The 12,525-nt window shown below is 38.5% G+C and overlaps 1 protein-coding gene across 3 annotated transcripts in view; it reads right to left on the bottom strand.

Moving 5' to 3' along the window:
* ENOX1 (ecto-NOX disulfide-thiol exchanger 1) overlaps positions 1-12,525 on the bottom strand; it is a 677,866-nt gene that overhangs the window by 92,019 nt on the left and 573,322 nt on the right. The gene's annotated exons all lie outside the window — the stretch shown is intronic.

Raw genomic sequence — 12,525 nt, 5'->3', positions numbered from 1 at the left:
GCACCGTCTATGTACAGACAATCAAGATGATTTGTGAAGGTCCAAGAAGGAAAGTAAGCAATGTTTTCTACAGTAGTGAGGGGATGGGGGTGGACATGAGAGAGAATTGGGTTCCTTCAGTGTAAAAATTCAGGAAATGAAGAAGAGAGATGGCTTCCTAAAGGATGTGACATTTTACTGAGCATTGATGGATAGGTTGGGATTCAGTAAGGAGAAGGGATTCTAGGCATGAGGAACTGTTTAACAAAGGCATGGAACTGACGAAGTGTTGTGGTATGGGCATTGGAAATAGGAGGGATGTTGGAGCTCATTCAGTCTACACTAAGTATGTGGAAGGAATAGTGTGGGATAAAGCTGGCAAAAGAGAGTAATGTCCAATCATAAAGAGCCTTAAATCCCAAACTGAGGGTCCAGTCTATATCAAGGAGGCAAGAGGGAACCACTGGACAGTCGGGAACATAGGAATGACATGATCAGATTTGTTTAACGGGACGTTAACCTGGCAAGGGTATGAAGAATAGATGAATTACAAGGGAAAGAGTAGAAGTGGGAAGATCTGTTGGGAGGCTAAGATCTTGCCACTTGACCCAGATGGCTCTGGAGGAGAGAGTGAGGCTGGTGACTTTGCACAGCCCTCCCTTACTTAAATCCAATTCACTTGCAAGTCATGGCAGGTGAATGCCATGGCAGGGTGTCATGGTCCTCTCTGAGAAGGAAGGACAAACAAATAACAGTAAGAACTGGGATGAGAGGTGGCAATAGAAACAGAGAAGAAGGGACAGATTTAAGAGCTATTATAAGATGTAGAATAAACAATAATTAGCAATTGTTTGAATATAGGGAAGGCAAGAAAGGGAAATGCTTGGAAAAGCATCAAGGTGTTGAACATGTATGATTGGTTAAATGAAAGTTGGTGCTGCATAAATGGAAGCCAACACCACCGCCTAAGAAATAGGGTAAGAAATAGAGCGATCAGAAGAGCAGGTAGATTTGGGGGAGGGAAAAGAGCAAGTTCATTATTTGAACAACAGCTATGATAACAGCTAACATTTATATGGCATTTAAAGGTTTCCCATGCGCTTTTTGAATGCAATCTCATTTGATCCTAACAGTAACTTTGGGAGGTAGGTGTTATCATCATCCTCATTTTAGAGATGAGGAAACTGAGACCATGAGTCTCTAAAACCAGGGCCACGCAGCTAATAAGTGCCTGAGGCAGGAACTAGGAAATGTCTATACTTAATTTGTTTTAGCAGTTAAGAAGCACTTTTCTAGGGGTAGCTGGGTGATGCAGCAGATAGCACATGTGCACTGCAGTCAGCAGGACCTGAGTGAAAATCTAGCCTCAGAAACTTACTAGCTGTATGACCTTGGGGCAAGTCATTTAACCCCAATTGCCTCTTCAAAAAAAAGAGCACTTTTCTATTTCTGGTCAGGCATACATTGGGTTACCTAGATGGAAAGAGAGTAGAAACTCTGCTTAAGAATGAACGCTACCCATGGTTATCTCTAGATTACTCACTCTACAGTCCTCCATAGTCTGTGTCTCCACAGGCTCACTTGGGAAAAAAGTGGTGATCACATTTAATGATCCCATTCTATTTCAGAGTGATATGGTAAAGAATTAGTTATCTAATATCTAATATCTAAAAACTATAGCCATTAAAATATAAAAACCTTATCTTTATGTAGCTTTTTATAGCTTTTCAAAGCATTTTCATGAAAATTACCTCATTCAATGATCACAGCAACTCAGTGGGGTAGACAAGGCAGATATCATTGTCCCCATTTTAGAGATGAGGAAACTGAGCTTCAAAAAAAGTTAATTACCTTATACAAGGTCATGTGGCTTGTGAATGTGGCCTTAGACCCATGCCACTTTGGATCCTGGCTTGCCTTAGAAAAACCTTCCTATGCCTTTCAAAGAGGAGATGTCTGACTGGGTACCCAAAGCATCCTGGCCTCTGGATATACAGTGGATCACCCTTCCCTTCTTGGAATAAGCTTCCCTCTTCTGAAGCAGCGATGGGTCATAGGGTCATAACATTTTGAGTGGGAAGAATCCCTGGGCATCACTCAGTTCAACATCTTCTTTTAACAGATCAGCAAACAGGCTCAGAGCAGACAAGTAAACTGTGGTGAGTAGGGTTATATTTCAATGCTAGGTCATTTCCACCATCTTCATTTCTCTAATCCTAAATGTGCACTGATAGAGGGGTCCCATAACTGTGGTGGCTTGAAAAGTGCTTGAGAACAGTAAGATCTCTTAGGTTAAAAATGTTTGGCTTAAAAGATACTTTTGTTTTTTGTTTTTGCTAGGCAATGGGGTTAAGTGACTTGCCCAGGGTCATATAGCTAGTGCGTGTTACATGTCTGAGGCCAGATTTGAACTCAGGTCCTCCTGACTCCAGGGCCAGTGCTTTATCCACTGCACCACCTAGCTGCCCCTTAAAAGATGCTTTTAACTTTACATTTTATAATCTCCCCAGGTCCTCCCTGCTGCATGACAATCCTTTCCCTCCTTCCTGCTTATATATCCCACTCCCTTCAGCATCTGTTCCAACCTTCTCTTCTTTCTTCAAGCCAACTACCCCAATCCTTCCTCTTTCCTTTCATTAGGAGTAGGGCTAGGGAACGGGAACTTTAATTTCATTGGTAGTGAGAACTCCCTCTCCCCATGCAAACAAGCAACTTTCTTTGTAACTGGATTTAGAGAGTTGGTTGGGGACACTGAGATAATAAGTGATTTGCTGAGTGCCACAAGTCAGTGTGTCAGAGGTAGTGCTGTCTTTCTGACTGCTAGGTTAGCTCCCTATCCACTATGCTTTTCCCCTCAGAAGACTTTGGGAAATGCTTTACTAGAAAAGTTGAGATGCTTCATCACGAGCATCTTCATCTCCCTAACTCATCTCAATCCCATCGCCCACTCCCTTGTCCTTTTCCAGTATCACAGCTGGAGAACTGACTCTTCCTGCAAACATCCATGCCATTAATTATCTCCCCTCTGACTAAGGAACTAGCCCTCTTGAGAAATCACTTTAAAGTGCCACCATCTACAGAAAACCTATCTTGATCACACCTAGTTGATGGGGTCTTCCCTCAGAAACTGCTTTCATACATATTTTGCATTCAATTTTCCATGCACAAATTATTTCTCCTCAATAAAATGTTAGTTGCTTAAAGGTGGAGATTTTTTTTTGTTTTATCTTTGAATCTCTCACTTAGCACAGTGCCTGGTATACAGTAGGATCTAATTAATGCTTTCTTTGAATGAATGAATGAATGATTCACATCATAAGGAAAACCCTGAGAATTCCCAAACCGAGTCAGAAGCTGCCTAATTTTTTGGTGTGCTCTGGAGTAGATTACAGGCTAACATCATGCATCAGCACTCTCCAGCAGAGGATTTGGCTGATAAATATATTACAGATTGCATATGTTCTAGAAGTACCCAGAAATGACTTTGAGCTGTCTAGAAGGAAGGTGCTGCATACCTACAAATGATACTTTTTATAAATACTGCTTTTAGAATACATTAGTCCAGGGTGGTTAGTGATGACCGGGCAGCAAAAAGGAATGGAAATCTTCTTTGCAGTCAACATACATTTACCCATGCAGATGATCAGAAAGGGAGACTAGTGGGATTCTAGCACTGACAAATCTTAGAGTCTTATCTTTCAAACATTTCTTTAAATAAAATATCAACCATGAGAGTCAATATATTCTATGATTTTTCTGTTGCGGGGAAAATATCAGTGGCTTTCTGTAAAGATGTGTAAAATGTCATTTATGTTTTATTTATGTGTATAACATGTTGGTAACAAAGAAATGTTGTAACCATAGGCAAAATTGGATTACTTTTCCCACTGTCTATGCTTTGGAAAGATTCCAGATATTCTATAACTTTTTTTTTTTAAATCAAGGTTTTAGTACTGACTCATAAAGTAAGGGATGGATGGTAAGCCTCTTCTTTCTCTAATTATCTTATTTTCTTTCCCAGTCTAATTTTATAAGGCTGAAATAATAATGGTTTTATGATACTGGAATAATAAGGCTTGTTGTACAGTATTTTCACGTTAGATAATACACGTGGTCTATCAGAAGATTTCCAGAGTAAGAGAAAGACTGACCATTCTACTCTTTCTGTTGGCGTGCTCTGTCTATGAACAGACAGGCTCTTTATCTTTCTTCTACAATTCGAATATATTGGAGTTTCAGGAACCATCTTGATGAATATTGCAGAGAAAGATGAATTCCTGTTAATGTTGGTTGGGTAGCTTACATTTCTAAGTATTTCCATTCAATTTTTTATGACCAGCACTGACCTCCTCTTTTAATACAACTCTCAACAAGTCTTACTTCCCACATACACTCATCCATTTAAATTCTTTATACACATCAAAACACCATCTAACAGTTGATATGGATTTGAGTTTCGTGCTTGGCTTATTTCTGCTCCCTTAAATCAGCTGTCCTTATTGACTGTGGCACTACTCAATTCTTCCTGTAGATGAACTGTTTTTCTTATAGCTTTCTGCTATTTTCATCTCATCACCTTTCTGCAAAAGCCTTCTGTCTCTTTTCCTTCCCTCCTGTTTCTTCTCTTTCCTGTGTGACCTTTACCAAATTACCAAAACTATCTTCCTAATGCTAAGGTCAGAACATATCACCCCCTGCTTAGAAGCCTCACATGGTGCCGCAGTGAATAACGGATAAACTATGAACTCCTCACCAGCCAGTTAGTGTCTTTTGTAATCTGACTCCAATTTACCATGCTAGCCTTTCCCCCCAAAAATATTCCCTTTTTAGGTGAGGCATTCTGGTGTATAGCGGTCTCAAAGCATATAAGACCTGGGTTCAAGCCCTGCCTCTAACACACAGTGGCTGTATGGTTTTGGGTATTACTGAGCCTCTAATTCCTCTAACCAGTTTACTAAGTCATGAAGAACTCAAATATAACTAAAATAAGATCCTTTTTGTTGTTTTGTTTTTCTTTAGTCATTTCAGTTGTGTCAAACTCTTTGTGACCCATTTGGGGTTTTCTTGGCAGAAATATTGGAATACTTTGCCATTTCCTTCTTCAATTCATTTTATAGATAAGGAAACTGAGGTAAACAGGGTGAAATGACACAGGGTCACACAGTTAGTAAGTATCTGAGGTCAGATTTGAACTCACATCTTCCTGACTTCAGGCCTGGCACTCTACCCACTGCACCACTGAGCAAAATAATATAATTAGCATTTTTTATATAATATGATAGCATTTTATATTTAATTAAAATTTAATATTTAAACAGTATTTAATATCATAGCATTTTATATGGCATAATAGTATTTTTAAGATTTGCAAAGTGCTTCAGACATGTCATCTAATTTGATCCTCATAACGTCACTGTGATGTAAGAACTATTTTTATCCCCATTTTACAGATGAGGAAATTGAGTCTGAAAGAGGTTGTGACTTAAGTGTCCTATAGCTACCAGCTGTCTTCATCCCTCTGATTCAGACCGTTCTACACTAGAATCATTTAGAATGAAGTTTGCTTTTGCTCTACACATCTTTTAAGCCAAGTACTTTTAACTTTCAAAATCTTACTGTTTTCAAGGACTTTAAAAGCACCCGTTTACATAGAAATAATTGCTATACTAATTAACAGAATACTTATTCATTAATGTAGGTCCCCAAAGACCTCTATTGCCCAACATCTGATTAGCTTAGAGTTACTTTGTATGCTAGAAAGCTATAAAAATATATTTCTTTTCAAATATTCCATAATTTGGATTTTTCCCTAATTGAGATTAGCTTTCCAGACAATACAAATAATGAAGTTCTGTTGTGTAGTATACAGAATACACTCTGTATCCAATATAAATATGCAGATACTTATATTCATTTTGTGTATAAGAATGTATTTTGTTTACTTTTTGATAAATTAGTCAATGACATTGGCTTCATATACAGCCTAGGGATGGACACATGTGCTTTTTTATATATATTCATATATGTTGTTACAAAAGTTAAATTCAGAAAGACATAATCAGGTTGGTTTCAGGATGATGAATTTTTCTACCATGGCAACTCTCAAAGACCCTCTACTAAGACATTGAGAGGTTACAATCTATATAGGTGAAGTAAAGAAATGATCATAGTGGGGCAGCTAGGTGGCACAGTGGATAAAGCACTGACCCTGGAATCAGGAGGACCTGAGCTCAAATGTGACCTCAGACATATAACACTCACTATGTGTGTGACTCTGGGCAAGTCACTTAACCCCAACTGCCTCACAAACAACAACAACAACAACAAAACAACCTACAAAACACAAAAACAAACAAACAAAAAAGAGACCATAAGAACCCATGGATTCTTGGAAGCACTAATGTGCTGATACTGGCTCCACTCATCCTAATTTATTTCTGACCTTTGCTTCCTGAAGGTGATCAGAACAGATGACTAGACCTAATCCTTATTAATCTAGAAAGACTGTTCTACCGATGGAGTCTGAATGCAGATCGAAGCATACTGTTTTTTAACTTTCTTTTTCTTTTTTTTTTCTTGGTCTGTGTTTTCTTTCACAACATGACTATTATGAAAATATATTTTGCATGACTCCACATATATAACCTATATCAAATTGCTTGCCTTCTCAGTGATGGGGGAGAGAGGGGAAGTAAGAGAATTTGGAACTCAAAATTTAAAAGAAACTAATGTTAAAAATTATTTTAGATGCAATTGGGGAAAACCAAAATATTAAGTAAAAAGCAAAAAAGAAAAAAAGACTGTTCTACATGGAACAGTGATTTACCAGCATGAGACAGCTGGTCTGCAGGCTAGCTTTGCTAATGCTATTATAGAGTATTGCCTTAAAGTATTTATGAAATCATCTGTGTCTTACCTAAGGGGGGGCCTGCTGGCATAATCATCATTAGTCACATACAATTTTATGATCAGCACTTATAATTATATCCTGTTGTTATCTGAACATTACCAGACACTTCAGAAATCAGAATTTTGTGAGTTTAAAAAGAAACTTATACTTTAAAAATCAGTTATTATTTAACAAGAAATGGCTATCCATTCTTGAGTAAGAATAAAAAAAATTCTGAAAGCACATCTTGAGACTGCAGTTATGCTTAAGCTCCAGTGGGGTGATCATAAGATATAGAACAATTTCAGCTGTCTCTGTTCTCCATTTGTGCACGTATAGATACAAATGGAAGCCAACACCACCACCTGTGTGGCAGAGATACAAGTTAATTTCATTGCCATCTTAAGATCAGGTAGAGGCTATCATGTGTTACCATGGATACAAGCTATTATTTCTCCTTTGTTTGAGACCTCTGAGTGGGCCTGATATTAAACTGTGACACACACTTACTGCCGGGAGTGAACTTAGAAGGATCTAACTTTAATGCAATAACCCAACAGGCTTTCATTTTCAGGAACATGGATTGCTAGATTACTCCTGACCATACCTTTTTCTTCACAAATAGGAGTGGAATTGTCTGATCTGCTGGGGATTTCATTGAGAAATGAGGAAAAGAGACAGGCCAGGGGAGGGCTTTTCTTAAGTATAAAAACAATCCAAAAAATTATCAAGCTTGTTAGGAAGGTGCTAAGATGTATCAGGTAGCTTTAGTTTGGCAAGGCAATGGTTTCCAGAATGATGTTTGATTTTTTTTTTTTAAGAAATGATGCAAATAAACTATTCTCTATTTGCTTTCTTGGAAGACAGTGTGACCTTTTTTTTCTTGCTACATGGGTAGGTACTGTGAAATGACAGATTTTAATATCATGGAATTCATGGGGAGGTAGGGGAAGGATGCAAATCAGAAAGTGATAGGAATTGTCTTTGCTTAATTTAATCTCCCATATTTTCTAGTAACTTTATAACTTAAAGCTAAAAATGTGACTTTATATACTACTATGTGACTTAATCAATACTCTAGTACATATTATACTACAGTGCACTATATATGGTATAATGTATATAGCTATTGATACAGACATCAGCTATGTACAGTATACTAATATATACTTTTGCAGAACACAGCAAAGACTGCCTAAGATAGAAGACATCACAAATACGAATCCTTAGAGAAGCCTGACTCTTAGACCCATAAATGGGGACATAATAGCTAACATTTCTGATTGGTGAAAATAAAATTGATTGAAATCTTTTGGACACGTATGGGTTACAAAAGGGATGGAAAACCAAGTTGTCTTGGCTGTCCTTGCTGTGGATATCTGCTGAGACATCTTTCTACTGGAGGGTCAGGCTGGAGACCATTTTTCTTGTTATATCTTGCTGTTTTGTGAAGTAGTTAAAAGTGGTTGCTTCAACTATGTAAATAAATTAACACCCATCTGAGTGCCACATTATCCAGCCAGACTCAGAGCACCCTGAAGAATATGTGACATATTAGAATGATCACTTTCAAAACAAAACAAAAAATTAAGAATGAATCAATGTTTTTGAGCAGTTTCTTGATTTTCCCCTCTTTAATGTATGCACACATATTACATCTGGAAAAATTATCTTTCGGATGTGGAGGTGAATAAGCTCTTGTGTACTTTTATTTCCTTAGTGAAACCTCTTAGTATGATATGAAAATGTCACCTAATAGAAACTACTAAATAGTAAGGTATGTCTCTAGAGGAAAGATAGCAGGAACTTCTCATTGTTGTATCCACTCACCCTCTCTCTTTCTCCAACATACTTGGGCCTTGCACAGAGTAAGTGCTTACTTAGTAAATGTTTATTGCACATTTATTGAATTAATAAAAAAAATGAACACTGCATTTATTGTCTGATATGGCCAATGTACTGATTGATTTTGCTAAAGAACTCTTTTTTTTTCCTTTCCTTTTTATTTGTTTTAATGGATAACTTATTTGGGAGGAGAGAGGTGGAGGCAGAGCTATATTTAAAAATGAAGATGCCATAAAACAAAAAGATAAATACAAGTTTTTTTTAAATGCCCAAGAATTGCAGTTTTAAATCTTTTTTGTCTTTTTTTTTTTCGGGGGAGAAGGGGGAAGGAGGTTGAGTCTAGATCTGTATTTTCATTAACATAGAGAACACCCAGGAAACTCCAGCCATCCTGGACCCATTCTACCACAGTTACCTTTCATATACTTAATTTTTCGAGAGCTGGTTCTACCTTGGTCAAATATCAATATTTTAACTAAGTACTCATGGTTTGTTAACAAGCATTCAGGGGATATACCTTTGCTGATACATCAGTAGGCAGCTCTACCTTAGAAATACAGAATCAGAGTTGAGTGGAACCTCACAGACCCCCTAATACAAACTCTACCTGAATTGGAATCTCTTCTCCAAGTCACTATCCCTGATTGAATAGTCATAGAATTCATCTCCTCTCCTTCCTGATTTCTGATAAACCTGGCCCCACATCTTCTGCCATAGTACCAGGCACCCAATAATTTCAAGGCAACATTTATGCACTGATTGTTAGTTGCTGCCTCCTCAAACAAGGATTTCTTGAACTTATCAGTGATGGGAGGAACACGAAAGAGCTCCCACGGGAGAAAAAAGGATCCTACTGTTCTGCAGCAGCTTGCAGACTGAGGTGTGATATTAATGCCTCCGGGGAAATCAACAGACCCTAATCCTGGCACAGGGCAGAGACAGACGTCCCATGTCCTGACCAGATGGACATCCCCAGGAACTCCACCCACATAGCATCTGTCATATCTGTTTCCAAATGGAGGAGCCTGAGAAGTCATTTGAATGCCATTTTCTGGCTGGCCTTTGAAACTCAGTGATCTGGCCCACACATATTGACAACATCAACTAGTTAGTGTTCAAAGCCAATATTAAAAAATTTCTTGAAGGAGACAGATGTCAGTACATAATTTCTGTGACTTGGTTGGTAAATTGTTCTTAGACTACAGAGCAAGGAGCATAGCCCAGTGGGTTTTGAAATCAGAAGGCCTGGGGTTCAAGTTATATAATAGCACTGTGACTTAGTCACTGTGCCACATCATTTAAACTCCAGGATGAGCCTCAGTTTTATTATCTGCAAAGTGGGGGCAAAAATAAAAATGCTAAACGCAGGAAACATTAGACAAAAAGAAAGGAAATAACACTGAAAGCAGGGAAATGGAAAGAATTCTAGAGAGGCAACAATAATGAAAACCTGCAATTATTAAGGATGTCCCAAAAGTCTTAGTGCAGGTGGCAAGCTTTTGGGGACATCTTGTATGATACTTTATGGTTTACAGAAGGTATGGCACTGAGGATGTCCTCAGGAGCAGTATAGCACATTGAATACACGACTGGCATTAGGGCTAGGAAGACTTTGGGTCCCCTGGCTGTGTGATCCTGGGCAAGTCATGTAACATTTCAGAGTCCCAGGCTACTCTCTAAGCCTATAAGATGCCAAGGAGGTGCCCACCTGCATCAGTGGAGGATGTTCCTTGTCAGAAGACCCCTATATAAATGATGTCAAAGGGCTGTCGATGAAATTATTTCCAAAGCACTTCATACCTATTATATCACTTTCCCCACACAATGAGTCAGAAGCATCAGTTTTGTTTTCTGCAAAATGGAGGCAATAATACTTGCACAACCCACCTCAAGGGACTATGATGAAAGTGCTCTGCAAACCTTAAAGTCTTATAGAGTTATAGAAATATGAATTATCATTAACTTTTTCTTATCACCTTGTTATGAGGAAAGGTGATGGAAGTGTTCTTGAACCAGACAGTGTTCAATGAATGGGGACCTTTATTATTATTGTTACGAACCACTGATTCATTTTATTTTCCTTCCTCTCAATTGTTTCCTCTCTGCTTGGCTAATGTTCCCATGATAGTTACCTCTCCAGTCATTTGAATGTTTCTGTAGACAATTCATGGTCTTGAACTTACAGAGCCATCCATGTGGATGGCGACACTAACCTGGAAATTTATAAATAAAACACTCCTCTGCTTAGATGTGTAGCCTCATTTCCATCCATGAGAACAGACTCTGATCCATGAATGCCAGGGAATAGTTTACCCGCTGTTCTTTTGACTCCATAAGCTCCTTCTAAATGAGCGGCTCTCCCTGAGGATGCTAGTAAGTACTTCTAGAAATGAAAGTGTTACTACATGTTCTCCATCTGCCCCCATCTTAATTTAAATGAAAACCACCTTCTTTCAGAAAATATTCTCCCATTGTGAGAATTTGTCTAGTCTGTATTATAAGTTGGGGCTTGAAATCAGAAATCATTACCTAAAGCTCTACATTCTAGCACCATCACAGAAGGGGAAATCTTGCTTCCAGAAGGAAGCTAATACAGTAGCCTCCCCTAGGATCTGACTGCATTCCATGTTCAGGTTATGAAATAGTAAGTAGGTACCTAGATGTATTTGCATTTTAAAATTACCTTAGAATTTGCTTTAGCTATAATCTATTCACAAGGCAATTTACAAGCTAAATGTTTTATCATGACTTTTCAAATTCTCTTTGGGGATCTATCACCCTCACTTATTCCATCTGCTACTGAGATACTGCTTTTCCTATTCTGTTCCAACACAAACTGGACTGTCTTCTCTGCGTGCACCACGCTGTACAGACTTGGCCCTAAGGAAGCCAGGATACGTTTGGATGGCAGGCAGGGCAAATCCACATGTGAATTAGCAGAGTGATAAGGACCTAGCACTCCCCCTTCCGAGGTTGCTGGGGAACTCGGTAGATTCCTATTATTACTTAAATAATTATCAAGTGAGATAATGCATGAAAAACATTTCGAAAACTTTAAAGTACTAGATAAAAGTGAACTATGATCAGTACATAAAGGAATACACATGTCTCACCATGCGGGCAGGGAGAGAAACAGATGGCCATCATTAAGTGACCTTTACCTCTGAGTCATAGAATGAAGATCACTAAACTAAGAAAATGAATCAATTAACTCTCCAGAAAGATACTTCAAGATTTCAAGATACCTAATTCTAGAATTTCAAAACCATACAACATCTTACACTTAGTTGCAAGGAAACGTAGTCCAACAGGAAATAATTCCATACTATAATGCGCCCGTGGAGTGGTCATTCAGCCTTGGCTTGAAGACCTATAGTGAGAGAGAACTCATTTTCTCTCAAGGCAGGCCATCTAACTTTTGATTAGACATCATGAGGATAGATTTTTGCCAGTTCTCTGAATTCATCCCTCTGATGACTTTGTATCTAAATCTCAAGCAGAATTTTTCATTTCCTTGGACAACCACTCCTCTTGCTTTCTCCCTCCCAATCCCAATGTCCCACAATCCATGCTCCTTTTTCTCTCCACCAAAGTGCCCATCTCTGTTCCTTTGCAATAACAGCCAGGCAACACAGACCCTCAAATTCAATCTACCCAAGTCAATACCCTTTCAAACCAAGTCATGCAATTGCCCCATCTTTCTAGGGAGATTAGCAATGACATCAGTAGCAGGCACCCACCGACATTTCCATTCACTGAGCCAACAAGCACTTGTTAAGTTCCTGTTACATGCCCAGTACTGTACTACGCAA

The sequence above is a fragment of the Phascolarctos cinereus genome, unplaced genomic scaffold (genome assembly GCF_003287225.1).
Source record: "Phascolarctos cinereus isolate Bilbo 61053 unplaced genomic scaffold, phaCin_HiC Scaffold_7;HRSCAF=346, whole genome shotgun sequence".
Taxonomy (NCBI): domain Eukaryota; kingdom Metazoa; phylum Chordata; class Mammalia; order Diprotodontia; family Phascolarctidae; genus Phascolarctos; species Phascolarctos cinereus.
Note: the sequence above shows the minus strand (reverse complement) of the source record. Positions and strands in the feature narration are given on the sequence as shown.